The following is a 27,845-nucleotide window of genomic DNA, read 5'->3' as shown; positions in this document are numbered from 1 at the left end:
AGAGAGGGTGTTAGCATGTTGCATCACAGTGTGGGTACGCAGGGTGCACTCTAGCTAACAGGAAAGCGATACAGACGGTAATCAACACTGCCCAAGGAAATCAATGGATAATCTCTTCCTTCCCTAGATGACATTGCCAGCACTCGCTACCTGAGCAGAGCGAGAAACATTTTCAGACACAACTCATCCCGAGTGACTCAGAAAAAATACCTATAACTTTGAAAGTAAAATAGGTTTCCATGTATCTCCTGCAACGTCCATACTCCTAAATGGGAAGAACTGTAGTAGATTATTATTATTAGTACTACTGTATTATTATTATTATTGTACTTGTTTTTAGCAATGTAGGTTGGCTTCTTGACTCACCTCATGGCAGCCAATCAACTTCGGGAAACGCAAAACATCACACACAGGGTCCTGTTGTATAGACAGAAAATAAAGGCTGATAGAGGTCAGCATGACAAATGTGATTTACAGACACATAGGGGATACACACAATATTGGCCAAAATTGTAAGATAGGTTTTCTTTTTTTAATAAACCAAATGAAAGAAAGTCAAGAGGTTTTGAATTGATCCACTGAGATGGCAGATTGTCCCAGTGAGCATGATGCTAGACATCATGCTAGAGATCGTCCAGACATGTAAAAAAGAAAAATGTAAAAATCAAATAAACATATAACGTACTTGTTGTAAAGCAAGTTTTGTGAAGCAAGGAAGAAATATTTTCACATTTCCTTGATCTGCCAATAGAAGGAATGTTGTCATGATTGTGACCTGGACAAGCTGAGAGAGAACCCCGGGACGCACCGAACATGGCTCTTGTGTGTGTACAAAAATGTTCATTCAAACGCAAAGTGCACGCAACGTGTGAAGCGACAACTGAAATACTTCAAAGTACAACAAAATGGTGAAAACTAGATTTAAAGTACAAATAAAAGAGGCAATGCAAAAGTGCATGTAACCAACCATGAATGGGAGGAGATCCAGCTGGAGGACGTCGACAAAAAAAAACACAATGTAACAATTTAAATCAATGGCACCAATGACAGGAACAAGACTAGAAAAGTAATAACAGAAAAACTCAGGCAGAGAGGAAAAAAAAAATGAGGGAACAAGGAACTGTAGAAAAGCTTGGGCACTGGAAGGCTGCGAAGAGCAATAATTCGGTGACATCCTCCTGCTTCGGCCGCACCTAAATAGTTCCGATTATGATGGCTCCGCCCCCTAATCTGTAACACAGGACATATCAATAGGTATGCGGGACGTGACAAATATGAGCAGTAGTGTAGGGTATGTGCTGTACAGGTATACCCATGTATACACACTTTACAGTAAGAATTTGCCTAAAAACTGGTGAAGCCGTGACCCACCCTCTTCTCTCTCTCTAATTGGCTGGTACTTGCTGGTTAACTGTAGCCTTGGTGACTGATGAGCCAATCAGAAGCAGAAAAGGGATGGCGCGTGCATATGCCACATTACTGTGAAAGGTAGCTGCAGTAAACACAGTCAAACAAACAAGCGACAGTGATCTGATAAAAAAAAAAAAAAATATATATATATATATATATATATATATATATATATATATATATATAATTTTAAACAACAAAAAGAAAACGCTGAGGTAAGTTTTATGGTGGTTTTCAAATGGTTTCCATTAGTTTAACTGTGCGAGATGACTAAATGCAGGCTGAGCTAGTTAGATGACGTGAGAGTAGCCGTAGCAGCCGAACCATGGCTTCCACCTGCAGCTTTGCCGGTTTAGATGCATGGCCGCTGCAAGTTACTTACAAGTTACTTAGCCTTTGCTAAACAGAAAAACGTGTGACTACCAACCAGCTGAGCAATAAAATTTGCTCATGTTCATCGTTTTTTTTTTTTTTTTTAAGTGCTAGGCTGATAGCTGAAGTAAGTTTAACCACAAGAATAGGACAAATCGTTTGAGATTCATCCAGTCTCTTTTTGTTGTTTAGGGACAAACGGCAATGAAAAGAAAAGAACATATCTGACTTTGTTTTATAAAGAGGCCCAAATAAGGCCCAGGCAGACCCCAACCCTGAAAGCAGCCGAGGGCTAGCCAAGGAGAACAGACACGTACTATGGCTACCACCACTAGGTCAGAACATACAGAGGTAGTATACAGAGATTGCATCTCCCATTTATTGAAAAGTGAATCCTCACACTGTAACAACAAAATGATTTTGGCAGGAAAAAAAACTCTTTAAATTTTAAATTTTGCTTGACACAATAGATACATTTCTGTGATTATTTGATTTTTGTGCTATTTGTTAATACCCTATCCATTTTTGTTCCTTATACAAAGATTCTGTTGTGTATTTTGGGACATGACCATCTAGCCTTCTTTTACTTTTTATTCATTTCTTTAAGTATTTTGTTGAAGTCTCATTGTGGTAGTTTTGTCAGCGTAACTTACTAAGTCAAGTAAGAGAGGGACATTCCTCTCACCAGAGGCAGCCCTGGGGTGCTGGGGCTGGCTGGACCACCTGACACCTAAAAGTTAAGGAAATGGCCAGGTGCCACATTGGCCAGAGGTGGACCAAGACATGTTATTTGAATAGGAAGAGGAGGGCTTTTTAAGAAGAGAACGAAGAGCCATGCGGGCTCGCCATCTTGACATCTCATCATGAGAGAGTCTACTCTAAAATCATTAGAATGAAACTATAGAATAAAAATATTTTTCCAACCAAGATGCCTGAGTGCTCTCCATTTTCATCACCAACCAGCATTGCCCTGTGGTGAATATAATATATCGACTTGGCAATGCAGATTGTTAAAAGAGGGGGACCCATGTCTTGCTGATGACTGTTGTGATCACAGTAGTGCACGTGAGAGAGACCGGGAGATGCATCATTTTTTTAATTTTTGTTTTGTTATGTCGAAATCAGTAAACTGGACAGACCTCTGGTGTGCAAAACATATGGAAAAATTCCAATAAATGTCCACTCTACATTTTACATTCATCCGTTCTGATTGTGTGACCAGTAGCACTGTAACTACAGACTGCTTCTAGAAAAGTTGGCAAATGGAGCAAGTTTGTCTCAACTCTTTTTGTGTATGGTCGGGGTACTGATCTTCTGCTTTCCAATTTTGGAAAGAGTGGGCGGATAGGTGCTTGCCCACGGAATTTCTAGTCATGATATTAAACAGATTGCCTTGTCAAAACCCATATTTTATATTTTCCTGTTGCATTATAGGTATGGATGGATATGTAAGTCCCAAGAAAAAAAGCTTTTTTTCCCCCCTTGGTTATACACTCCCCAAAACAGCAGTGTGCCTGGCATGTTTGTTCATCTGCTCATGATGAACTCCTGCAAGTGGATTGTGTTTGTCAGGAAGTGAGGTTCTAAGCCCTGTGGAGGACCAGACTGCAGCCTTGTGGCAGTTCAACAAAAGGGAGTTTTATTTTTAGTGGTTGAACAACAGGAAGGAGAAAAAGAGGCCAATTCTACCTGGCAAGATATGCAAGAGTGATGACATTGGCTCAGTGGAGTGTAAACCGAGCACCAAGTGGGGTTGTTATGGGTCGACACCATCAAGGAAAAGGCAAGTTAAAAGCAACGAGGTGAAGAAAGGGAAAATAGGGGAACAGTGACATTGTTGAATGCAAGAAGTTGATTGGCTGAATGGCGGTTGGGTTGTTGGAAGTATGACCCAATTATCGGAAGGGTAAAGTGTTTGAAAATGTTGAATTATATATATATATATATATATATATATATATATATATATATATATATATATATATAAACTGGGCTGAGGAACACTTTGAGCGGCTGAAAGTAAAAATATATTTATATTTGACGATGGTGTGACCCTTTCAAAGTCAGCCCAAGCTGGGTGATAATATAGCCAGGTTAGTGAAAAATCCTCAGACACCCAGGGGTTTAATATGACTAAAATTTCCACAAAGTTTAATTTGCATGATCGGGGGCTTTGTACTGAACAATAAGTGATTGATAATGAGTCAATTGTAGTCTGTCTGCCATGTGGTGAATCATCTTTGTTTTTTTTTCAATGTATTGGCGCTTACTATGTTGGGGTGGCTAATGAACTCGCTGGTGTTTTTTTCCCCTCATTGTGTCAAACTCCTCTGTTTTGTTTACCTTTTTATCTTCAATACAATATAGTCGTTTATATAAGTGTCCATTGCCAGCAGCTCATATTAGCAAGTGACCCGCTTACTGAAATCTCTAACTTGGCTCAGCTTGTGTTTGGTGGTACTGCAGAGTGAAGATATGGCTCAAATACCAGCTAGCTACTTCTCAGCAATTCGTTTAGGTATCTGAGAGCAGCGCATTCAGTGCTTGTCTCATGACAGGCTGCACATATTGTGTCTGCAGGGGTTTTGTTGCTTTGTTGGTCGTTTTATTTTTTCTCTCTTTTTGTGGGATGCTTAATTGTGATAACTGTCACTCTGTCTGCATTCACTTGCGTGTAAAATACTGAATATACCCGGACGTCTTCCTCATTTGTCATCTGCAGCATTATAACATTTGTATTCGTTTTAATATTAGATGAGACAAGTAGCAGCCCACAAGGAATCATTTACATAACACGGCACATTGGGCATGCTTACAATTCCTACATACTCATGGAACATACTAAGCCTGTGCTCTAGATGGGGTGCTTTGTCAAATGTTCTATATTTAACAAACATAGGTTAGTTGCTAAAGATGAGCTGAGCATTCAATGTTTTTGAATCAACAGTTTCTAAATTCCCTTTTCTCCAAATTAGGGTTGTCAACTGTTACAGTGGTCACTGTACTTACGTCTTATGTTACAAAAATTTCAGGTTACCAAAAATGTCATTTTTAATATTTCAAATTCTCTTCTGAAATAAAATTGTTGGTGTATAATAGTACGACACCAGCTCTCACTCAAACAAGACTCCAATGTAATACATCACAACATGGGATGTCTCCCCTTCATTGCACAAGCTGGCAAACTTAATAATTTATTAATATCAGAGGTGGGCAGTCTGTCAGTCAGTCCGTCCCCGACAGATACACGTTTTGCTGACAGACGACGATAACAAATGACAGGAATGCTAAAAAAAACTATGGATTAAGAATGTCGGAAATTTATTTTTCGTCTGTTGTCGTAAGCATGGGGATAGACATTCTGTCAGATGTTTGTCATTCTAATGCACACCTTTTCTGACAGAAATACAAAGCAACTGGCATGTGTGTTTGTCTGCTGTGTGACTGCATCTTTAGAGTATAAACTGGAATCACTTCGTTGTCAATGTGAGTATAATCACTTTACTTTGCCACCCAGCAGTGGAGAACTATGTCCAGTTGAGTGCATAAACTGCCTTGGTTCAATTCACTACTTGTCATTCACAGACAAAACATGGGCAACTTTACTGGGGATGTCTTTGTGCTGCCTTTCTGAGTCATACTTTCATAAACCGAATGCATGCTGTATACAATATTGCTCAGTGGGCCTATTGCACAGACCAAAAGTTAAGAGTAATGCTTAGAATTAATTGTTAAGAGATTTTTTGGGGTTATTTTTACTATCATATACAGTAAATATGATTTACATAAAGAAATTACTTGCAGCTGGAGAATTCTGAGATGCGTTTCCATGACAGGGAGGTCACTCTTTAAAGTAACCTTTTCTGCTTGGCTCTTGGTGGTGGCGATATGCGTTTTGCTCTTTTCCTCCCTATCCCCATCTCCTCCGCTTGCTGCACTTTGTTGTGTGCTGTCCTTGTCTTTTTTATTGATGATTGTAGCCTCTTGCAGTATTCCTTGCCCTTGAATCTAGTCATGGAATTGGTCAGCAGGGCTCTTGATTCAATCGACAAACATTTTATAGACAAGAAGGCCAAGTAACAAGTGGAGGGTGGTTTGTCTGGTGATTCTGTCCATTGCAGACATCGAGGACATCTACATTATTGGATTCTTGATGAAAGGGATCCTCCTCGTCGGAGCTAGCAGATTTTGGCTCTATCGACAAATTATCTGGGTGAGTGCGGCTGGATTGGAGGAGAAGCTAACCCAGAATCCCCGAGCAGAACGGTTGTCATCATGGAGAAGTTGGAGGCTAAAAACGAATGATTTATTGCTAATTCAGCTTATTGAAAGCCATTCAAAGTCTCATGCTAGGGATTCAAAGTTGCACACACTTTATCAGCTTGCTTCCAAAACAATCAATATTTAGACTTTCTTCCTCCAAAGGACAAGGAGTTCTCGAGATAAGACAATTTTCTTTTCCCTGCTATCAGGTGGCCTTAAGACTGTTGGTTGAACTGGACTGGACCAGCTCAAGGGCACTCTTATATACACACACATTCACAGACTTCAAAACACACACATCCTACTCTCAATGTCACTGCTGGTCCTAATCTCCACCTACTGGACGTGACTATGCTGTGGACTATGCTGTGGGTGGGCTGGGACTTCTACTGGCTGCTTCTATTTGCCCCCACACTATTCCAACTATCCCTAGCCCCTATCTACATGTCTTTGTGAGATATGTTATAGTGTCCTTTTTTTGTTTGCCGCATGCACAGGGACTGTTTTTCCTGGACTTTAGCCATGGTCATCATTTTTGGCATGGCTGATGCGTATCTTTTTTTAATCGCCTCCATTTTTTCTCATTTAACAAGTTTTATGCTATTTAGCTGAGTGCTGCCCCATGGTGCATACCGCCGGGCCGTCTTGTCTTTCCCTGTCAGTCAATTGTGTAGATTATTTATCAGACTGTTGGAGCTCGTTAAGTCAAAATTCTGTTGCCTTGTACTGCAGGTAATGACAAAAAAGGCTATATACCTACCTATGTGTACAGCAAATGGACAAGGTCCCTCTGATTGGCTATTGTCGGGAAATACAAGATAGTTTATAAATTCCCAAATTAAAGGCATGATCAGTAAATCCAAGCTCAGGTCTACTTTGTTTTTCATGTAGTATATGTGACAGATGAAATTTAGACAAATGTTGAAAAATTTGAATGGAACCATCACCTATAATGGTTGGTCAAGTGCTTATAATTGAGAGCAAACTATCAGAATTCAAATATCATGTTTAGCATGACAATGAACCTCAGTGGGCATGATTGGCAATTGTACTTTAGTCCCAACTGCATACATTTACATGCAAATTAAATGACATGATATCTTATTTTCTTAAGGTTGAGAGCCTTAGTTTAATTTGTCTTGTTTCTTCACTTTTATTACTGTTATGTTTTAAGTGAAGTGCAATAGTATAGTTAAGAGAAATTGAGTTAATTTTGAGTGTGAGGAGAAAAAATATGGTTTGGGTGGTGTTTACAAAAGGTTTTGGGAACTTACGACGTAAATGAGCGATGAGGGCATTGACGACACAAGTTAGCGAAGTTAGAGAGGGGTGACGAAAGAAGTTGGCGACGGACCAGACATTTTTTGACAGACCTACAATTACAATTTTCAGTGTGAAATAAATGGCAAAGGAACGATGATGGAAGGGGTGCACTGAAGACTGACAACTATCAGACAAATTGTTTAAGTTGCCAGCTAAAATAATTTTATACATCTAAAAAACAATTATATGTAAATGTTTGGTTGGCACACCAGCCTTGACCGAAATAGCTAGCAAATAGCAGGGGTCTACTCTAATTATATTGTCGAAAAGTAAATTTAAAAAAAAATCAGAGAAAGGTAAAATAGCGTTAACTTATTTTTGGGTCCCCTATGTATCACAATATCGCATTTTTCCTGAAGTTGCGTGAAACAAATTGAAATTTTCTATGGTCTTTTTCTTTTTTTTTTTAAAAAATTACATATTTTGTATACATTACATAATAAATATACAATTCAATGCAATGAAAGGCAAATACAGTGGACCCCCGGGGTACGAGATTAACCCGTTCCACGATTGGGATCGTAACGTGAATTCGCCGTATGGCAGGCCATCCAAACCTATTTTAATTCGCTAATGCACGTAAAACCCCAGGTAAAAACATCAAAATTGCATATACATATTAAAAAAATATTATCAAAATAGTATAGTATGTGCTACGTATATTTAATATACATGTATACAATCAGAAAACATCAGAAATAAAAAAACAATTAGAAAGGATTTATTTATGTTTTTCTGACGAGCTTATTATGGCCATATTCCCTTGTGAGGGTAGCCTAGTCTATGCTAGGCTAGTTTATCATTCTTCGTATTTCTTGACGAAACACATTAGTTCATTTAGTTACATTCAACTACACGTAAGCTGTTCGTAAAAGAATATTGATTATACTGGCAGATGACAAGTTCTGAAGCAAGTCAGCAGACTACTGAATCCTGCAGGAAACATCTGTGAACATGATAGCTAAGCAGGACAATGCTACAGCAGAACATCGACAGCTCAAGTCTTACTGGGATGATTAGAAAATGAGATGAAATGCGCATTTGTTAGTGCTTCCTAATTTCACACCCGACAGGATCATTTCCTCCATGAAGTAGTAATCATTCCCTCATAAACCTCTTTTCATTTTGGATTTCTTCATGTGTGTAACATATATTCGCAGTTTGATTGCGATTTTGTGTAATTACTTGAAGGACAGGAAAGTGCGCACTATTTAACTACTTCTGGTCCCTAATAATGAAAAGCTCAATCAGTTAGGCGTTGGGTCAAAGAAACGACATAAATAATTTCTCACTGTTTAAAAGGTCAAGCTTGGAACCTCAAAAAATCCCAGTAAACGGACACTTGAGATTTATCTTATAGTTTGACAAGAGTCATCATATAATAACTCCATAAATCAAAGAGAACAATGGGCTAAGTAAAAATATCTGAGAAAAGGCCTTTAATTTCTTCAATGGATTGTACTGTAGTTTAATGCTGCTGGCCTTCAAGAGCGTGACTGAAATGCAAAGCAGATTTGATTTTAAACTCGCACATTCTTGGTTTTGGGTAATCTAGAGAGGTTTTTTTTTTTTTTAGGAAAATATGGGTCACGACTGGCAAGGTGTTATTTTTAAACATCAGCCCCCTTTAGCTGGCATCTGAGCCACAAGAAAGTCAAGGAGCCTTGATTCTAAGAAGATTTGGTCTACTTGTTTCTACAAAGTTTCTGCGACTCACTTTTTCCACAGATGCCCAAAACTAAGAATCCTCGATATAAATGAGCTGTTGTGTCTGGCTCTGGTCCAATAAAATCAGATGCATCGGGCTTGATGAGGAACACAGTGAATCCCCTCCCTTGCGGCATAATGAGGAAAAAATGTCTCACTTGGATGCTTTTATTGTCACTCATATCACTCGGGCAGGCTTTAATTCGTTTCGAGAGTCCATGTTAGAATCTTAAGTCCGTCTATATTTGGACGCTCATATTTGTTCCAGAGTTTAACTTGGTGATTAATGTTGTTCTGGTGGCTGACCACATTTTAGCACAAAGAGAAATTATACAGGACTCACTTTTCCTAGGAATCCCTTTTCCTGCTATTTTTCTTGGCCTTTCAGATTTTCAATTGAATTGACTCAATCACGACACTGGGCACTGGGCGGGGGCCAACTGTCAGTTCGCTTGGCCACTCAGGTGAGAACAGTACTACTTTTTTTTTTTTTTGGTCATAGGAAGGACGTGCTTTGAGCACACAGGCGTCTTAGAAATCATGAAAGACGAATATAAGCTTTGGAATCCTCTTGCCTTTTGTAATAAACTTAATTTAAAGTCTAAGCTCCTTGTTCCTTGCTCTTAGTAGGACATCCGAGGAATTTCTCATCATCTCATCATCTACTTCCCCTTCTATAAGCAAACGCCACACCCCAAATTGGCCGACATGCCGAGAGCTCCATTGCCCAGCATGCATCACAGCCTCAACAGGTGCAGCCACTGATGGAATGGGATAAAAGCAGGCCTGGCTGATTTGGGAAGAGAGAGGACTGGGCAGCAGAGAAAGAGACTCTAGAGACAGAAATGAAAGAGCTACTGAAGCCAAAACCAGAAAGAAGTGAGAACAGGTTTTATTTGGACTTTAACCCTTTTTGACTACCGTAATTTCCGCACTATAAGGCGCACCTAAAAGCCTTTTTTTTTTTTAAAAAAAAAGGTGCGCCTTGTATATATTATATATATATAAGTCTGGGCTTCCTTGCTCAAGCTGCTGCCCCCCGCGACCCGACCCCGGAAGACAGCGGTAGAAGATGGATAGATGGATGGATGGACAATAAATACAGAAAGGCTTGCACACACCAAATCAAACGGCGGTCACAATCGATCAATCTTTTCAATATCTCCCGATTTTTATTGTCCTTTTCATTCTTGTGCATACAAAAGGATTTTTGATGCCAGGTTGCTTCCTTGCTTGACAGGGGCTTTTGATCAGGAGTGTAACTGAGTAAATTATCTTCTTCATCCATTCTTTTTCATATGGATGCCATGATCTACAGGACGTAAATGAATAACATAAAAATGTTTCGTAATTACAGCCAAACTCCTAAAAATAAAAAGTCACTTTACATGTCGCTGTGTTAAATCCAATGAGAGGTGAATGATAAATGAGTGGACACAGTTACTCCGTAATACCCAGTGGGAACCTCTGGCGTGTGCGCTTCTGAATAGCTTCCGGATACCGGAAGTTCCGTTGCAAGGGATCAATCGTTAATGTAATATTATCATAGAAATTTAATACATATGTTTTTTTTTTTTCCAGATTTGAGAATTTGCTGTTTGACAGAGGTCCATAGTTGGGAATACTTACTGTACTAAGCAGAACATCATGGTAAGATGACAGTAGTAAGGGTGCCGAGAACATATTTTAGGAAAAATCAAATTGGGGGTTGACTTCACCTTTAATTGAAAGCGTAGATTCACAGCATTATTGTTCAACGACTATTATTTTGGTAGTATTTTTTTTTTTTAATTACCATGATTATTTTTCTATCTATGTCTGTTTATTTCTGGTTTTGTTCGTTAGTTTTATGTTATTGTAACCTTATTTTCTTTTCTTTATGCCAAATTAAAGAATGATGTTTTGAACAGCCTACCTGCTTCCCTGGGTTTGGGTTCTCACCCTGTCCTGACACAAGCATAACAAATATCTCATCGCTTGGATGGCAAACTGCATTGCATCTGGAAAATAGTCAGTCATGGTTCCCTGAAATTGCAAAAACATCATGTTTTTGTTCAACTAAGCTCTTTTCTGTATGCATATTTTCTTGTTATTTTTGTTTAATAAAAACAATTTGTACAAAACAAGCCACATTTTGAAGTTATCTTGAACAGAGCAAGTCACTTCCAAAAAGTTGGATCAAATTGACCCGATTGGGTTGATCCTCTTTGTTTTGGTTTGGTTGATCCATTATTGGGTTATTTTCACCCCAGCTGTTCTCAGAGTGTGGTATTTTTTAACACTGACAATGTACTTTTTATACTTTCTGGAAAGTAGTTTTGTTGACCAAGACGGCAATTTATCATCATACCATCTTCTTCCTTGTGCCTTCTCTGCTTGTATTCAATTCATGTCTGTTGGAGCTCATTAAGCACTAAGGCACTGCGAGAAATGTGACATGTCCTAAGGATGAAGCTTGTCTTTCAAAAAATTACCATAAGCCTCGTGTCCACTGTCCTCCAGGTATGTTACTCTCCTGCTTTCACTCTCCCCACCATGTTTGCAGTGGCCTTCAGCCATGTGCCATGTGTGGGTATATTTACTATTATTAGGCAGTTAACTGCTGGAAGGTATAGAACATGCTAGGAAGGGCAGCTATTTTTAACAGCTGTTGCTGGATCATGATCTTTTCTTCTATCTCCCTCTCTTATGCATCATTACCTCTACCTAGAAACATAACTTTTCTCTCATTACCTATGCATTTGTACCCTTGTTGTTTTTGTGACAAACTCTGTCAACACGACAGTTGGCCTATTACTCTTTCCACCTTAAAAACAGAACTCTTTTTCTATTGGCCGGCGTCCCGTCAATCATAGAAATGCCGATATGCTATTGGCTGAATGCCTTCATCTAGGCACAGCTGGCCGGTGTGTTGTGAAGACTTTGCAAACTTTATCTGTTAGACATGGCTTCTAAAATTGCAAGTGGCGGTAAAGGAAGAAGTAAGAGGATGATGACAATAGAAACAAAGCAGGAGATAATAAAAAAATACGAAGGAGGCGCACGCATAGTTAACCTTGCTAGTGAGTATGGCCGTACTGCTCGGCAATCTCCTAAGGGCAAGACTTTCATTGCCGGGGGACGGACCGCGGTCAACAACAAAATGGAGAGGCTTCTTTTATTATGGATTAAAGAGAAGGAAATCGCCGGTGATATGTTCTAGTTCGAGAAAATAAATAAAATAAATAAATAAATTCTGCGGGTTGGTTTCTGCTCCCCTCCGCCTCCACCCAGCTCAAGTCACGTCGCCCCAAAATAAATGTCATTTTTCCTTTGTATGTTTATGTTATTTAATTTAACTGTACAGTAGATTATCTATTTATGTTTAAAGTCGTGATGTTTTTACCTAAGGTTTTTGCACGTGTTGCACGCATTCACTAATTAACATAGGTTTGGATTGCCCGTCATACAAGCAATTCGTCATACAAGCAAATATATATATATATATATATATATATATATGTATATATATATATGTATATATATATGTATGTATGTATGTATGTATAGTTTAACATCCCTCAAATGTCGACCTAAAGAGGAGCATATAGCTGACCAAACATGATCACAGGGAAGCAGCGGTGACACTTGACATTCTGATTTATTACAATATTACTCTTTGTCCACACACTCTCCCATCATGTCCTTATTTAAACTGACCAAGACAGGAACCAGCAGGAAGCTCTCAGCAGCGGACAAGATGCCACACGCCCACACCCTCACCCTGCTGTCCATCCTGATTCCTCTCATGTAAGCCCTCTGTGCTGTTCCTCTTTGTTTCTTTCACCCGTGTCCGTTGTCTTTCCTCCCATAATACTTTGCCCAACTACTGATGTCCCTGATTTGGAAAACTCAGGAAAACTTCTTTCTGCTTCTGATTTCGACGACTCTTTTTAGACTTCGACTTTTCATCCCTGTCTTTCCCCTCTGATTTGATGACTATGATTTTGATTCTAATTTTGATTTTTTTACATTACTTTTTCTAAACTTGGCCAATTTTTGTCCCGTTTGCTTCTGGTGATCCTAAGTCCTGGCCATTGTGATCTTTACTTGATCACCCGTTGGGCCATTTACCCTCCTTGTGGTGGCCAGCGTGGGCAACCAAGTAAAGGACACAATTCTAAAATAATTAATTTCCCTTCTCGTTATCTCACTACCACATAATTCTACACCACATAATTCCAAGCAGCTCCCTCATGAATATGTGTCAGAGAAATCTCAGAAAAGAAGACTAGGACAAGCCTAGCTGCTTAAACAGCAAAAAGAGTAACTCAGACCAGCCAAGATTGACTTTTCTACGCCGGCATAGGGAAAAAAGCTTGGGCAAATGTAACTCGTGGGTCTTCCAACGCCAGTTTTCCACTTGCCCAGCCGTTCCCCCTGGCTTTTATTGAATAGAAGCATAGCAGATTACAAGACACAACAAAAGAGCCAGCCGGGCGCCACCGGCAGCTGGGCCAAGGTCCCGGCTCACACTTTCGTGCGTCAACAGTTCTATCTAAGGACAGGGTCAAGATGAACTAGGATTGCATAAATGGGTAACAATGAACTAAGAACATAATGATAACAACCTAATATATGATTCCCTTCACAATATGTCCCCACATCACGTAGTTTCCTGTCTTCCTCACATCGTCTTGACCCACTCCATTCACCAGCACCAGTTCCTGTAGCCTCAGTCCCTTTATTATTCCTCATGCCCAATGGTGGCAGGCTAATGTGGCAAGAGCCTCTGTCCCTATTTCTAAGCCTGGTTGGCTGGCCCTGGATCCTGCGCCTCGGCGGTTGGATGTTCCAGACCCTGCACCTCGGCAGCTAGGTGGCCCGTAGCCTGCGTCTCGGCAGCTCGATGTCCTGTAGGCTCTCTGCACCCAACCTTGTGTATGCTATAAGTCGGCACCCGAGGTCTGTGTCTGCTACAAGTCGGCGCCCGACTTCCAAGTCCATTACATGTCAGAGCCTGACCTCTGAGTCCTTTAAAAGTCGGCGCCTGATCTCCTTCGCTGTCAAGGTGCAGTGGCTTCCTCAAGTCAAGGTGCAGCCCTCCGTCTGCCTACGTCTCAGCTGCAAGTCAGTGTTAAGCAGCCGCCGTCTTCAGTCAGCGTCCAGACGTCCCCCACCTCCCCTCAGTCTCAGGTCAGTATCCAGTAGCCAACTCCGTCTCAGGTCAGCATCCGGCGACCATTGCTGTCACTGCCAATCAGCATCAAGTGGGCACCATCATCTGGGTCACAAAGCCTGTCTGGAGGACCTCCTGACTCACCCCTCCGGGTGCACATCATCTGGCGCCCAAGACACCCCCTGGACTGTAACTGCTGATTGGCCTTGTTCCCTCCTGCGGGCCCACTTTTGCCCGCCCTGCTTGTGTTTTTTGTTTTGATTGTGGGATGTCTGGGTTCCATCCATTGGGGGTGGCCTATTATGCTCTCTTGGTATTTTTCTGTCTGTGGATCGTCATCGGGATCTTGTGAGAATGGACATGACACCAGCTTGTGCCCTTTCAATTTTCCAAAATCACAAAACCAACGGCAGAATTCCTTCAAGTGATTCAAAGATTTTTCTATATTTTTTTTTCACATTTGCAGGGCCTCTTTAGCCCAGTGTGGGGAAATGAGAAAATGTTTTGTCTGACATTCACGTAAGAAAATAAAACGAGCTTGGTTTTGAAGGCTCTGATGTTTGCTTGCATTTCACGAACTGCTTTTTCCCTTTTCACATTCAGCTAGTTCATGTCATATCAGTCTGTGTCATTCAACTTAGGAAAATTGTCAGTATCCTCAAGTAGCTCTCAAAATAAAATAATCCACAGTTTGAGCTCCCACACACATTGACATACCTTTCCTAAACTTAACCAGTGGACATTAAAATGGTACAATAAGTCAGTGTGATCAGCGTTAGTTTCCTTAAGAAAATAAATTGGAGGTGATGAAGTCCCCTCGCTATCACAAAGTTAACGAGTTTTACAACTGGCAGACTTGCAACCGAGGCGCAGGGTCCAAGACGACCAGACGCCAAGGCGCAGGGTCCGGGCAACCAGCGGCCATGGCACAGGGTCCAGAATGATCAGATGCCGAGGTGCAGGGTCTGTGAAGACCACCAGCCGAGGTGCAGGATCTGGGACATCCAGCAGGCGAGTTGCAGGGTCTGGAGTATCCAGCTGCCAAGGTGCAAATGGTTAAAAACTGAATCATCCCTTTAACAAACAGAACCTCAAACTTTTTTAGCTCTAATAATTTGAATATTGATCATGACATGGCAGCATGAAATGCATGCTTTCTGCAATGCTCAGATTGGAATCACTTTTTCCAATTAGGTATATTGCAAGTATGAATGGTTGTTTGTCTTTGTTTACCTTGCATTTGGCTTGCCATCATTTCAGGGTGTACCTTCTGTTTGAAGACAGTCGAGATGGGCTCCAATATGCCCGTGAACCTCAAGAGGATAAACGGTTAAGATGATGGATGGCACAACATATCCAAATTGTCTGGTCTCAATAATATATTTTAACCCCAGTTTTTGACCTGCAGCCTGAATGCAGCCTTGGAGAAACAAAGCATTGCCTTGCTGAAATTTTCTTATCCATAAAAAGTGATGCATGTGACCTGCAGTGTCACCTTCAGCTTTAACAGTCTTGCAGTGGATGTACTCAAGCAGCTATATGGTAAAGAGAAAGAGAGCAGATAATAAAAACTGTACTGAAGATGGAGAGCAAGAAAATGTGGCATTGCGTGAAGAGTCAGGGGACACACAGCTGGAGTCGACCCAACAAATTCATTTAGAAAGGCTAACAAATCATGCTGTCTTACGCAGGTCAGAACCTAAGACTTGTTTGCAATAAAATAGCTTAGAAGCACTTACAGACTTGGAAGAGGATCAAATTGGATTGCCGTTCAACATATGTTAGATACAGGGAAAATGTTTGCTGTTTAATTCACATGTTTAGCTTCTTGTGTGATAATCATTAAATGGAGCCCAGGATTCCACCTACAGCAAAGAAGCTGACTACATTGAGCGGACCGGTTCAGTCATGCATAAATGGCAACAACCCCCAAGAGGCATGTCATGTATTAAAAAAAAAAAAAAAACAAAAACAAAGAAAAATGTTCAACCATATCTTATCAAACTACATTCAGTGCATATGACATCAACAATAACAGCACATTACAGTAAATAATAAATTCTATAGGAGTATTATGCATCATAAATATACAATAGTGACCAGAATTTTTGTAGTACAGTAAATCTATAAGAAGCTGCTTGATATTTATTGGGTTGCTGTCCTGACTAAAGCAAAGTGACAGCTGCATGCTAGCTTTGAATGTTTCCTATGAAAACTCACTTTGGCGTCCAAGCTTATTAAATGTGAGAAGGTGTCACACGCTGTATATCATTGCTAAATACCCATTGGTGTTGAGCACAAAACACCTCCAATCTAATTCACAATGTGTTCATGGATTTTCAAAGTAACAGTGCTATGTTCCCCAACAGAAATGTGGAACATTAAGTTAAAGCCATCATGATGACAGACAATATGCTCGACTTAAATGCTCCAAATTATTTGTGCTCCACTTTATTCATCTTCTTTGGTTCGAATTTCTTTGACATAATAAAATCTATTTTATTTTAAAATAATTGAGGCCAATGTCGACTTTATACTTATACTTTATAATTATAAGTATCAACCCAAATCTTCATTAGTAATTATGGGGTTACACTTGAAAGAGAGGTTTCAACAAAATGGTTAAGTTTGATTCAACGTTTTCCTACTCCTCATGAAGGTATACACTTTTCATTTAGTCTGATGATTTTGTGCTATAGTAATTTTAAAACTTGTCATTATACATTTGTCACAATCAATGTAACTGCTTGCAACGAAGAAATTCTTTGCTGTGAGGATGACTGCAAAGAAAAAATGTTTTGTTGTTATTTTGTCTCAAACTTTGCCGGAGGAAGGGCAGCTCAAACCAGCCTGCTCGGGCTCTACTGCAGACAGATGGCACTTCACCTATGATTTACAGAATATCTTGGAGACAAAATAGTTTTGCAGAATGTCTAGCTACACATGATGTTTTACCATATATGTACTAATCTTTCACCCAAATGTATACACATTGAAGGACAAGTAGACAGGGTTCCTGCCATAGTTATCTTCCCTGATGCACTTTCCCCCTTTTAGGGCCGGAACCTTCATGTAGTTAGGAACCTCTGAATCAAATAAAAAGAGAGGGTTCGGAGAGGCTGGGCAGAGCACCGAAGAATTGTACTCATGCAGTCCTCCGTTTTCCTCATGCATGAGGTGGAAAAACAAAAGTCTTTTCTCCTTTGTCTAGTTTCTTTCAAATATCAGATGAACCTCCTCTCACGAGATCTACAGTAGCTTCTCTTGAAAGGTGTGAAGGGAATCATATATTAGGTTGTTATCATTATGTTCTTAGTTCATTGTTACCCATTTATGCAATCCTAGTTCATCTTGACCCTGTCCTTAGATAGAACTGTTGACGCACGAAAGTGTGAGCCGGGACCTTGGCCCAGCTGCCGGTGGCGCCCGGCTGGCTCTTTTGTTGTGTCTTGTAATCTGCTATGCTTCTATTCAATAAAAGCCGGGGGGAACGGCTGGGCAAGTGGAAAAACTGGCGTTGGAAGACCCACGAGTTACATTTGCTCAAGCCTTTTTTCCCTACGCCGGCGTAGAAAAGTCAATCTTGGCTGGTCTGAGTTACTCTTTTTGCTGTTTAAGCAGCTAGGCTTGTCCTAGTCTTCTTTTCTGAGATTTCTCTGACAAAAGGTCCGTCTTGAAAATTACCTCGCACGTAAATCCGGTACCAAATCTATGTTTTGCTCAATGGATTTGATTTATCTTGTGAGTCTGGCTTCGCTGCACACTACGCATTTAACGCAGCAACACAACTTGGTTAATGCAGCACCTTGTAGTTTGGTTGCTGAGCATAGCACCGCCTCACATGCATTGTTTCCAATCACGCCACGTTCAACTTGAGGCCTCTAGAGTGCGATCTTATGACTCAATTGGCAATTGCAGCAGTCTATTAAGTATACATGCTGCTCACAAATCCATCTGCGCTTGCACAGAAGCCCGTGCCGCGAAGGCAGATTTCATACAGCATAGCGACACAAGTTAGCTAAATTCTAATTGGCTAAAAAGTCTAATATAAAACTACAGCACTTGAAGGATCATAACCAAATGGATACAATATGATAGAACGGAATATGGTGAATAATTTTATATGCAAAATAAATATATTTTGTAAAAATAAATTTAATATGAAATTGACTTTTACTATAGCTACAATAATTATCGCAGTTTATAATAGGTATGATAATGTCAGGTTGTTTTATTTAGGCTAGCAGAGAAGGCCTTGCTGGCCCTGACGGTCCACCACCGGTTATATGCCAATTCCTTGTTTTAGTTTTGAGCGAGCCAAGTTTGGTCATTGAATACAACATTTAGACCCAAATAACAGACGAGTTGTTGTTCTCTTGTTGTTACATGGTACTCGTGGCTCACTGCATGGACACTGCGAAAACGCTGTCTGTGCTGTCCGAGCTAGAGGCCAACAACAATGCCAAGTGTCACTGAAAGAACTATCAGTTATGGTTGCAACCTGTGTGTGCATTGGAGGCAAGTAAAGTGCACAAAGGAAGAACTTTTGTCTACCCACGCTTCACAAAAATCAGGGATTACTGTGGGGGGTGCTGGCTGCTCTATTTTGAAATTTATATTTTTATTTTGCGGACCGGCGGAGGGGGGGGGGGTGCTGCTGCTTTAAAAAAAACACATCACAAACGTATGGACGGGGGCTTTCTGTCGCTGTTGTACTTTTGTCCACTTTTTTTTTTTTTTTTAAATCGCGCGAGGAGAGGGGAGGTGAGGGGAGTGGATCGAGCTTGCTGTGCACTTTACGGTAGATCCCGGAAAGAAGAGCATTACTGAGAACTTTCACTTTTCTGGGATGTGACAGAGTTAATATTTTCACCGACAGCAACTTTATTCTTTGCAGCAATACTCGCCTGCCAAAAAATTAGTTTCAATGTTGAAATCAAGTGGCCGAGACCGTGCTGAATATTGTGCTGACAATGCTGCGCTATCGTTAGCTTAGCACAGTAACTACGGTTCAACACCTGTTAAGTGAAGCAAACCCTGCACATACCAGTTGTCCCAAGTTCTCGCTTCCGCCTTTCGACAAGCCAGGTGAGGGCTCTTGCTTGGCTCTGTTTTGTATTGAAAGCTCAGCTGGCTGTGTCGGATCGCTCCCGGTGACCGCAAAGCGGCTGCCATGATTCATTCCTGCCCCTGCAGCCGTTGAATGTTCCCGAAGTTGATTGGCTGTGGCGACTCGAAACGCGGAAAAAGTAAATCAAAAAATAACTTCACGCAAAAGGCGAAATTTCGCTTCTCGTGACCGCACGCGGCCATTTGCGTCACTCCATTCACGTCCATCGCGTCGCCCGACGTGCCTTCGCGCCCAGTCACGCCAACTCCATTAAACTAAATCATCTCCAAAACATTATTTCGGGTGCAGCCCACGCGGCCCGGTACCAGTTGATCCACGGACCGGTACCGGCCTGCGGACCGGGGATTTTGCTTCTACTGCAAGGACTGATAAGTTTTTGCGTGTGTAAGTTTATTTGCTGGTATTGACAGATGGCAGGGAGACACTGCGAATGTATCAGTTGAACAAAACATTTTGGGCAGTGTAGTTTATCTGAGTTTTCAATTATCGATTTACATCAGCTTTGTAATGAATACAAGTGAATACAGTTCAATACAATACAAGTGAATACAAGATATTTTATCAAATACAGTATAAGTAGTATAACTGCGTAAAATTTAGGCTATACATGTTTCTACATATCTGTTTGTATATCATGTTTATATAACTACCCATTGTATGTGCATAGGCATTTTGTTAGCTAATTTGTCAGATACCATTGTATCAATGTACATTGTTTTAATTGTCTTTTTTTCAAGGTTTACGACCTGCTCGTTCTGTGTGCCCTGTGTCCCAATTCACGGTGTACCCCGCCTACTGCCCGTAGACAGCAAACCAGCAACCCTAGTAAGGATGAGCGCTAGTTCACCTGGTCACTTTTACTCGAGATGCACTCCAAAGTCCTGCTTCATTTGGCTTTTCAATAATCATAAAGCACACCAGGCGTCAGAAGCATTACTTAATATTGGGAGAATAAACAGTACAGCAAATGAGCAAAATTTGAATTCAATTTCACATGCATACATAAGGCACACCTAATTTTAAGCTGCACTGTCAATTTCTGACAAAATATAGGATTTTAAGTTTAGTTTAGTTAAAAATATATTTGTGTTTCAGACAAACTCTTAACATTATTCTATCCCCATTTGCATAGTCTGTTTCCGAGACCAAAATAAATGCGTTCTGTTAGATTTCTGTGAGGCGAGAGCAGTTGAATAAATGAAAATTGTAAACTATTTTTGTTGCAAGAGATTGGAAACCATCTTTATTTCGAGTAGCTGCAAGGCATCCCAGAGGATGCAAGGACTGGTAGTGCCATTTGATTGTGTTCATCAGTGCACCTCTCTGGAGTGTTGCATCAACTCAGTCGGCTTGATAGCTTCCATAGCGTAGATGTCACATTACCTGATCCCGACATGATTGGCACTTGATACCCATACACGTCTATTATCATATTCATTTCCTGTGTTATTGGAACTGCAGATGCAAGTTTGTCTGTCTACCTCCCATGTAGAAATGCTTTCCTAATATATCAGCAGTTACGAGTGATTCTCTGCGCAAGCTAATTAAGGGAACTTCTATCATCGTGACTCACTCAGATCCAAGTTTTGACTGTGCACAAGGCAGGATCCCATCAAAATTACTTAAGACTACCATGATTAACATTTTCATTAAAAAGTGAGGCAGATAGTTAAGACGAAAGAAAAGCACCTTCACGGACCTAGTGTTTTACAACGTTTCCTAAAATAGTCAGCTACATCGTGACCTGTTAGTACTTTCACTGACTGATCTACATTAATCTATTTTCCACTCTAGCCACGAATTAAACCAATTATTAGTCCAAAAGCTTGTCCAAAGAGATGGGAGTGGAGATTCGTTTGTTGTGAAAGACATTTGAATAGATTCATGTCTTTTTCCTTGTACATTTGCATTCCGTTTTTATTTGAGTGAGCATTATGGAACCTCACCAAATTGTCTATTACAACATGTTTGAGACATTTTTGACTCTGTTCTTCAAATCCCCAATTTAGCTGCAAACCTTTACAATGACAATAAGGGCATTCTATTCTATTCTATTCTATTCTATTCTATTCTATTCTATTCTATTCTATTCTATTCTATTCTATTCTTCTGCATTTAGGTGTACTGTTTAAGTACTGCTTCTTCTTTTGCTTTCCCGACCCTTGTTCCTGGCTTGCAGTGGGCTCAACACGATAATGACCGAATTCTAAGCTGCTGTGCAGATATGCACCCGTCAATGGGAACAATATCTGGGGTAGACTAGACCAAGAATAAATAGCGTGCTATAAAGATGGAACTGCCAGGCAAGGAGCTTTTTCTCCGAAAGCAATTTTCTGCAATTTTTCATCCTTTTTATGGACACTCCTTTTGTTCCAATTTGCATTGTTTAGTACTGCATTATGTGTCAGTTTTATACTTGGCATCCATGGTAGCCTGTTGAGCCCCGAGAGAAGTTGCCTGTCACTTATGACCCCTGTCAATGTTTCGTAACTACTTAAAACTAGAACGTTTTCAAGTTTGACCAAATTGTATGAACTTTGAAACATATACATGTATATCCAAGTGTGTATCCGTGTGTATCGATAGATCTAAGAATAATATCTACTGTATATTAGGCAAAAATGTGTATACTTTGTTTTGAACTAAAGTGATCCCTTCAGGTTTTACCATTTAACAGTGGATTTGCCAAAACACACGTCGATTGTCATTTGTTGATTATACCCTAGATGCAGTGTTTACAACAATTTCCGTCTTGGCTTTACACCAGCGCCCACCCTCTGTATTACAACAACACTCCCAAGCTCAGTCTAACATGGAGTCCGAATCAGTCTAAAAATTTTAATGTTCAGTTTTGTTCAACTGCGAATAAAGCAGCATTTGCTTAATCTAAACCACTGCTCACTATTCTACATGTGCGAAGCCGTTGCATTATTTGAGGGCATTTTGGTCCAAAAGAAGAGACAGCGTGTTGCGGGTATGGTGAATAAAGCCTTGTCTGCATGTGACCGGCTAATTTAAATATGCATGGACTCCCCTTCGTCGTCGTTGTTTTTTTTATTTTAAAAGTTCGCGTCTATATAAAACCGCATAATTATGTCCAATTAGAGGGAACTTTGGCCTCTGACGTCACTGGTATCCGCTTCTTCAGCGGGAAAAAGAGCAGCTCGATGACGCAAATCCCCGGTGAAGCTAGTCACACTCAACCTCGAAACTGGAGGCTCGGGCAAATCTCCACTTTGGCGGAGGTTTTGAAACATTCGATTTTGGAAAGAAAAAAAAAAGCCCGGCCACGTATAGAAAATAGGGAAAAATTGAGACATTTACTGCCTGTTTGCAAGAATCCTGGCTACATATAGACAAGGCCTGAATGTGACAAGAGTTGTGTGTGACGTACATGTGGGTGGGGGAGTGAAAGCGAATGCATTAGTAGTTCATTAATTGAGGAAGGAAGAGAGAGGGTTGGTTGTTATTCACGCACCCGATTACACCTAAGGTCAATTTAGCAGTGGTGGACGGTCAGGGCCAGCAAGGCCTTCTCTGCTGGCCTAATATAACCTGATATTATCATAAGTATAATAAACTATAATAATTATAATAACTATAATAAAAGTTAATTTCCTTTTAAATCTATTTTTCTTAATATATATATATTTTATATATAGAATCATTCACCATTTTCTGTTCTTTTCGTGTCATATCCATATGGTTACATTCCTCCTAAGTGCTGCAGTTGTATTGTAGAGTTTTTAGCCAATTAGCATTCACCTAATGTGTTTCGCCATGCAGACTTCATATCTCCCTGAGCCTGGAGGCTCGAACAGTATAAAGCAGCGGTCCCCAACCTTTTCATCACCATGGACCTTGGGATTTATATTGCGGTCCGGGTGCGTATCACTGACTGACTGCTCTCAAAAAGCACATCCTTTTCACTATATGTCATGGTTTGTTGGATTTTGGGTTGTGGGTTTATTTTGAGGGGTTCTGTTCCTTTCTGTTTACGTATATAGTTCCTGCTTCTGCTCCTCTCGTGTCTCCCTGCGTTAGTTTTGATTTAGTCCACCTGTCCGCGTTACCTGCCCCTCGTGTCCTCCAATCCGCTCCCTTTGCCTATTGTCCCTGCCCAGCTGCCATGCGTTTCTGATTAGTGTGTGAATATATTTAAACCTAGTTTCCGTTATAGCCCTTGTCGGATCAATGTCTCATTTTCGCATTTTCGTACTGTCGTATTGTCGTGTCTCTTCCGTCGTCCGTCAGCCCTGTGTTTTCCTGCTAGCCTGCCCATAGTGTTTGTTTTCTGTTTTGCCAGCCTGCCTGCGCCCTTAGTTTGAGTTTTTGCCGTCCTGTTTTTCCCGCTTTCGTTCCCGTTCGTTGAGTCAATAAATATGGATCACATGAAGCCCCTGGATCGAAGCCTCCCTGCTTTTGGGTCCTCCACCTCCGCAACCACCCCAGCCTTCCTACCCGCCGCGCACCCCCGCGACACTATATAATATCAACAGCGGCCAGAAGCAGTGCTAAAAAACAAAGATCACGCCAAACAAAGTACAAATGAATGAACTGTTAAACTAAATCAGTTCCAAAACATTATTTCGGGTGCGGCCCACACGGTCCAGTACCTCTTGATCCACGGACTGGTACCGGGCCGCGGACCGGTGGTTGGGGACCGCTGGTATAAAGACTTTTGTGCGGTGTGCAATGACATATGATGTACGGGCCAATATTTTGTTAGACAGCTGCAATAGCCAATCGACCCATAAAAACACATTTAAGAACCCTCACGTAGAACGTGTCGTAACTGGATGCTCACTGCAGGAAGGCGGTGCGATATTGATCCACCATGTTTAACGGTTGAAGTAGTCAAATAAAGTTATTTAAAAAAAAGAAAAAAAAAGATGTTGCTCAACCAGCAAATATTAGCATTAGCGTATATTAAAGCCAGACTCGCGGATGCTTATACCTGCATAACTCAGAATCTGACTAATTTTCGTCACATATCTGTGTTTGAATTACATGAATTCAAATGCAAAAGAAGTAATATTACATTTACAAGGCTTAAAACGATTATTCCTCTAATTTGATATAGTATTGTAAGGCATTTAAGATGTTAATAACCTATGGTTATATGCAGTGGCAGGCTGTGAGTTTGACGCATACGCCTTCTGTGATGTCAGACTGTTGAATAAATACCCTTGTTACGCATTGCTGGTCCACACAGGCTATTTTCCGGAGCACTTAAACGTCAATAAATCCGCATCAGCAATTACAACTTGTCATTATGTGTCATGCTGTCAAAACTTAAAAGAATTCATTTAAAATAAATATCCACAAAATTGTATGAAGTCCAAATTACAAATCACTGTTTAATATGAGAATAATATCATTTTATTTTTATTTTTTTTACTTACAAGAATATGAACGAAATGAATAAAACACAAACATATTTAAATGACAATAAATAAAGAAAATCCTTTCACTCACCAAAACAAACAGCTGTCTCTCCTTTATTTTAAAACAAAATCCATTCTTCTTTCTTTCCTTAGAAAGACTTCAATTACTTGGTTGTTGAATTTGTCTGCGCATTTCATTTCTGAAAAATCGTTTTCTATTGACATGAAGGCAAATGCTGAAAGTCGTGCCTGTCTAGTTGTGTTTCTGGTGTATATTTTAATCAGTGGTGGACCGTCAGGGCCAATAAGGCCTGCTAGCCTAAAATAACCTGATATTAATAAATATAATAAACTATAATAATTGTAATAACTATCATAAAAGTTAATTTCATTTTACATGTATTTTTACTAAATATATATATATATATATATATATATATATATATATATATATATATATATATATATATATATATATATATATATATATATATATATATATATATATATATACAATCATTCTCCATATTCTCTACATTTGGTTACACTCCTTGCAGGGCTGTAGTTTTATGTTAGAGTTTTTAGCCAATTAGAATTCAGCTAACTTGTGTCGACATGCTGTGTGAAATCTGCCTGCGCCAGAGGCCAGGGCATTTGCATCAACATGGCGCAGGCTTCTGCAAGAGTGCAGATGGATATGTTAGTGGCCCTAATGCTTAATAGACAGCTGTAATAGTTAATCGAGCCACACGTTCGCCATCTAGAGGCCTCACGTTGAACGTGACCTGACTGGCTGATAGATATCTGTTCACAAAAATAAATAACTTAAGTATTCATAAATATTTGTCCACAAAAAATAATCAACAAACTGTCAGATCTGTTCTAAAAAAGAAATAATTATAAATATTTGTCCACAGAAAAATATTCAACATAAAGTGTCCTGTTCTGGGATTACAATAAAGATCTCTTCACAAAAATAATGAACTTAATTATTAATAAATATTTGTCCCCCCCAAAAATAATCAACATAAAGCGTCAGGCATTTCAAAAATAAATGAACAAATTATAAATAAACATTAATCCACAGAAAAATATTCAACTTTTGGGATCATAGTAGAGATGTATTTGCAAAAATAAATCATCAACTAGACAGGTGACGAGAAAGGTGACAAATTGGGTCGAACCATTGTAGTATGTGGAAGAATCTGGCTTTTTACAATAATGAATTGAATAACCTTCTAAACATAAAATTTGTTCAATGAACTTTCCTGAAACAATTCATTAATTCAATGATTATTTTAATTTGAATTATTTTAATTGTGTAATATTCAATCTCGAGTACTCCCTGAAGTTCCTTCAAGTACCCTTACGGGTACTAGTACCCCATTTGAGAACTATTGTTGGTGATACCATGACCAGCACCCTCCTGAACATAACAAACAGTACGGACAAATGAATGAATGTTATGTTATTTTATGTGTGTTCAAGTTTTAATTTAAAGCTCCTGGCAATCTTGAGCATTATGCCTCATGTCGTTTTGGTCATTAAATAATATGTTCACTGCACTGAGACACAGAGGCATTTATGCATCACTGACATTTCGTCAGGGTAACTCCTGTGATTTATATTTTTAAAAAAGAAAAAAAAATGAAACACCCATGCAGTCAAATGTGTGTCACATGGTTTATAATAACCAATAAGGACCACCTTTCTTTGTGTTGAATTTTTCATTTCTTGTCATTCTTTCTTGCTAGGACTTGTCAAAGAAATGATCATGCTTCACTGGCAGCAGCATCGGTCACGCCTCAGCACATAGTCAGTCTGGAAAATTGGCTTGGCCTTAGTATAGTCCCCAGCTTTGAATGTAGAAGAAGCTATGACCAATGTTGTTTTTCCACTTTATTTTTCAAAAAGGATCTTCTCGTGAAAATACCTGTTAAAACCTTATTAACACATTAAAACAAAATGTTTTCACAACGTGGTGATACTACTTCATCCATTTCTTTTGGAGCATTTTCATGTGACTGCCTTTTATTTAGCAAGTAGTGTCTAATTGTCTCTGTACAACATTAGGTTTTCCCCATAATAGATTATGTCATGCCTATAAGATGAAATGAAGTGATGCTGAGTGAAAATAATACATGCATATTTGACCTTGTGAGCTCTGCTGCCTAAGGTCACTGGAAAGCACCCTTCAGTCATTTAGCAGACAAATGTAACTGCTTTGTTGGAGGACAAAAAAAACTGTTAACACAGTATTATTTTGAGAGGGGGTACTCCAGAATCTTTGGAAGGAGCTGTTGTTGACCTGGGCCTCTTCAGATCAAGACTGAAAACCCATTTATTCAGGACGGCTTTCAATATTCAGTAGTGTGGTGACTCTCTTTTTTAAATCTTTTATTCTATGTTTTTTTATTGCGTATTCTACGTCTTAAATTGTATGTGTTGTACTGTATGTTTTACTGTAAACCACCTCTAGATGGTTGTAAAGCGCTATATAAATAAAGCACATTTACATTTACATTTGATGATATCTTGTGTAACCAGAGATCAAAATACACCAAAATGTATGAAATAAATAGTTCCTCTTTTGTAGTGATATCACCAAACAACTTATAGTCATTTAACAGTTGTCAACACTATGAATGAAAATACACTTCTGGACTGTGCCAGTCACATGTTCAGATTTGTCCAACTGCCATGAGAGACCGAGTCTCACTCACTCGCTTACTCAGGTTTGCAGTACTTCTCCTTTCAGCCTTGGAAGATCAAACTATATGGTGGCCCAGAAGTGCAAAACTAATTAACAAATTGTGAAACAATACATTAAAATATCAGACATTTCACAAACAAATCACTAAAAGACTATACACTTTTAAATTTCAGAAAACAAATGACCAAAAGCCGAAAAGAATTTACATTTCATGAAACACTTTACCAAAAGCCGAAACACATTACAGTAAAGACAATCTGGAATGGGTATGTAATAAGAGTTGGGAATTCGTGGTGGAACAGATGGTTTGAGCTGTTGTATACAGGGTTCAACTCATGTAATTTAATTGTTTCATTCTAGCTCCTTGCTCCTCAAAACATT

At 39.7% G+C, this 27,845-nt stretch overlaps 2 long non-coding RNA genes across 2 annotated transcripts; one reads left to right on the top strand and one right to left on the bottom strand.

Moving 5' to 3' along the window:
- Positions 1-657: 657 nt before the first annotated feature.
- Positions 658-19,452, bottom strand: LOC148416325 (uncharacterized). The gene is made up of 3 exons (XR_015867228.1): positions 19,281-19,452; positions 10,991-11,100; positions 658-1,230 (listed from the first exon to the last, which is right to left on the bottom strand). It is a non-coding gene; the product is annotated as an uncharacterized LOC148416325 (long non-coding RNA).
- On the top strand, positions 19,001-27,181 carry LOC148416324 (uncharacterized). The gene is made up of 4 exons (XR_015867229.1): positions 19,001-19,321; positions 20,102-20,189; positions 23,151-23,248; positions 26,506-27,181. It is a non-coding gene; the product is annotated as an uncharacterized LOC148416324 (long non-coding RNA).
- The last annotated feature ends 664 nt before the right edge of the window (positions 27,182-27,845 follow it).

Source organism: Hippichthys cyanospilos, chromosome 11 (genome assembly GCF_059441005.1).
Source record: "Hippichthys cyanospilos isolate Australia breed blue-spotted pipefish chromosome 11, RoL_Hcya_1.0, whole genome shotgun sequence".
NCBI classification, from domain to species: domain Eukaryota; kingdom Metazoa; phylum Chordata; class Actinopteri; order Syngnathiformes; family Syngnathidae; genus Hippichthys; species Hippichthys cyanospilos.
This window is presented reverse-complemented; position numbering and strand designations above follow the sequence as displayed.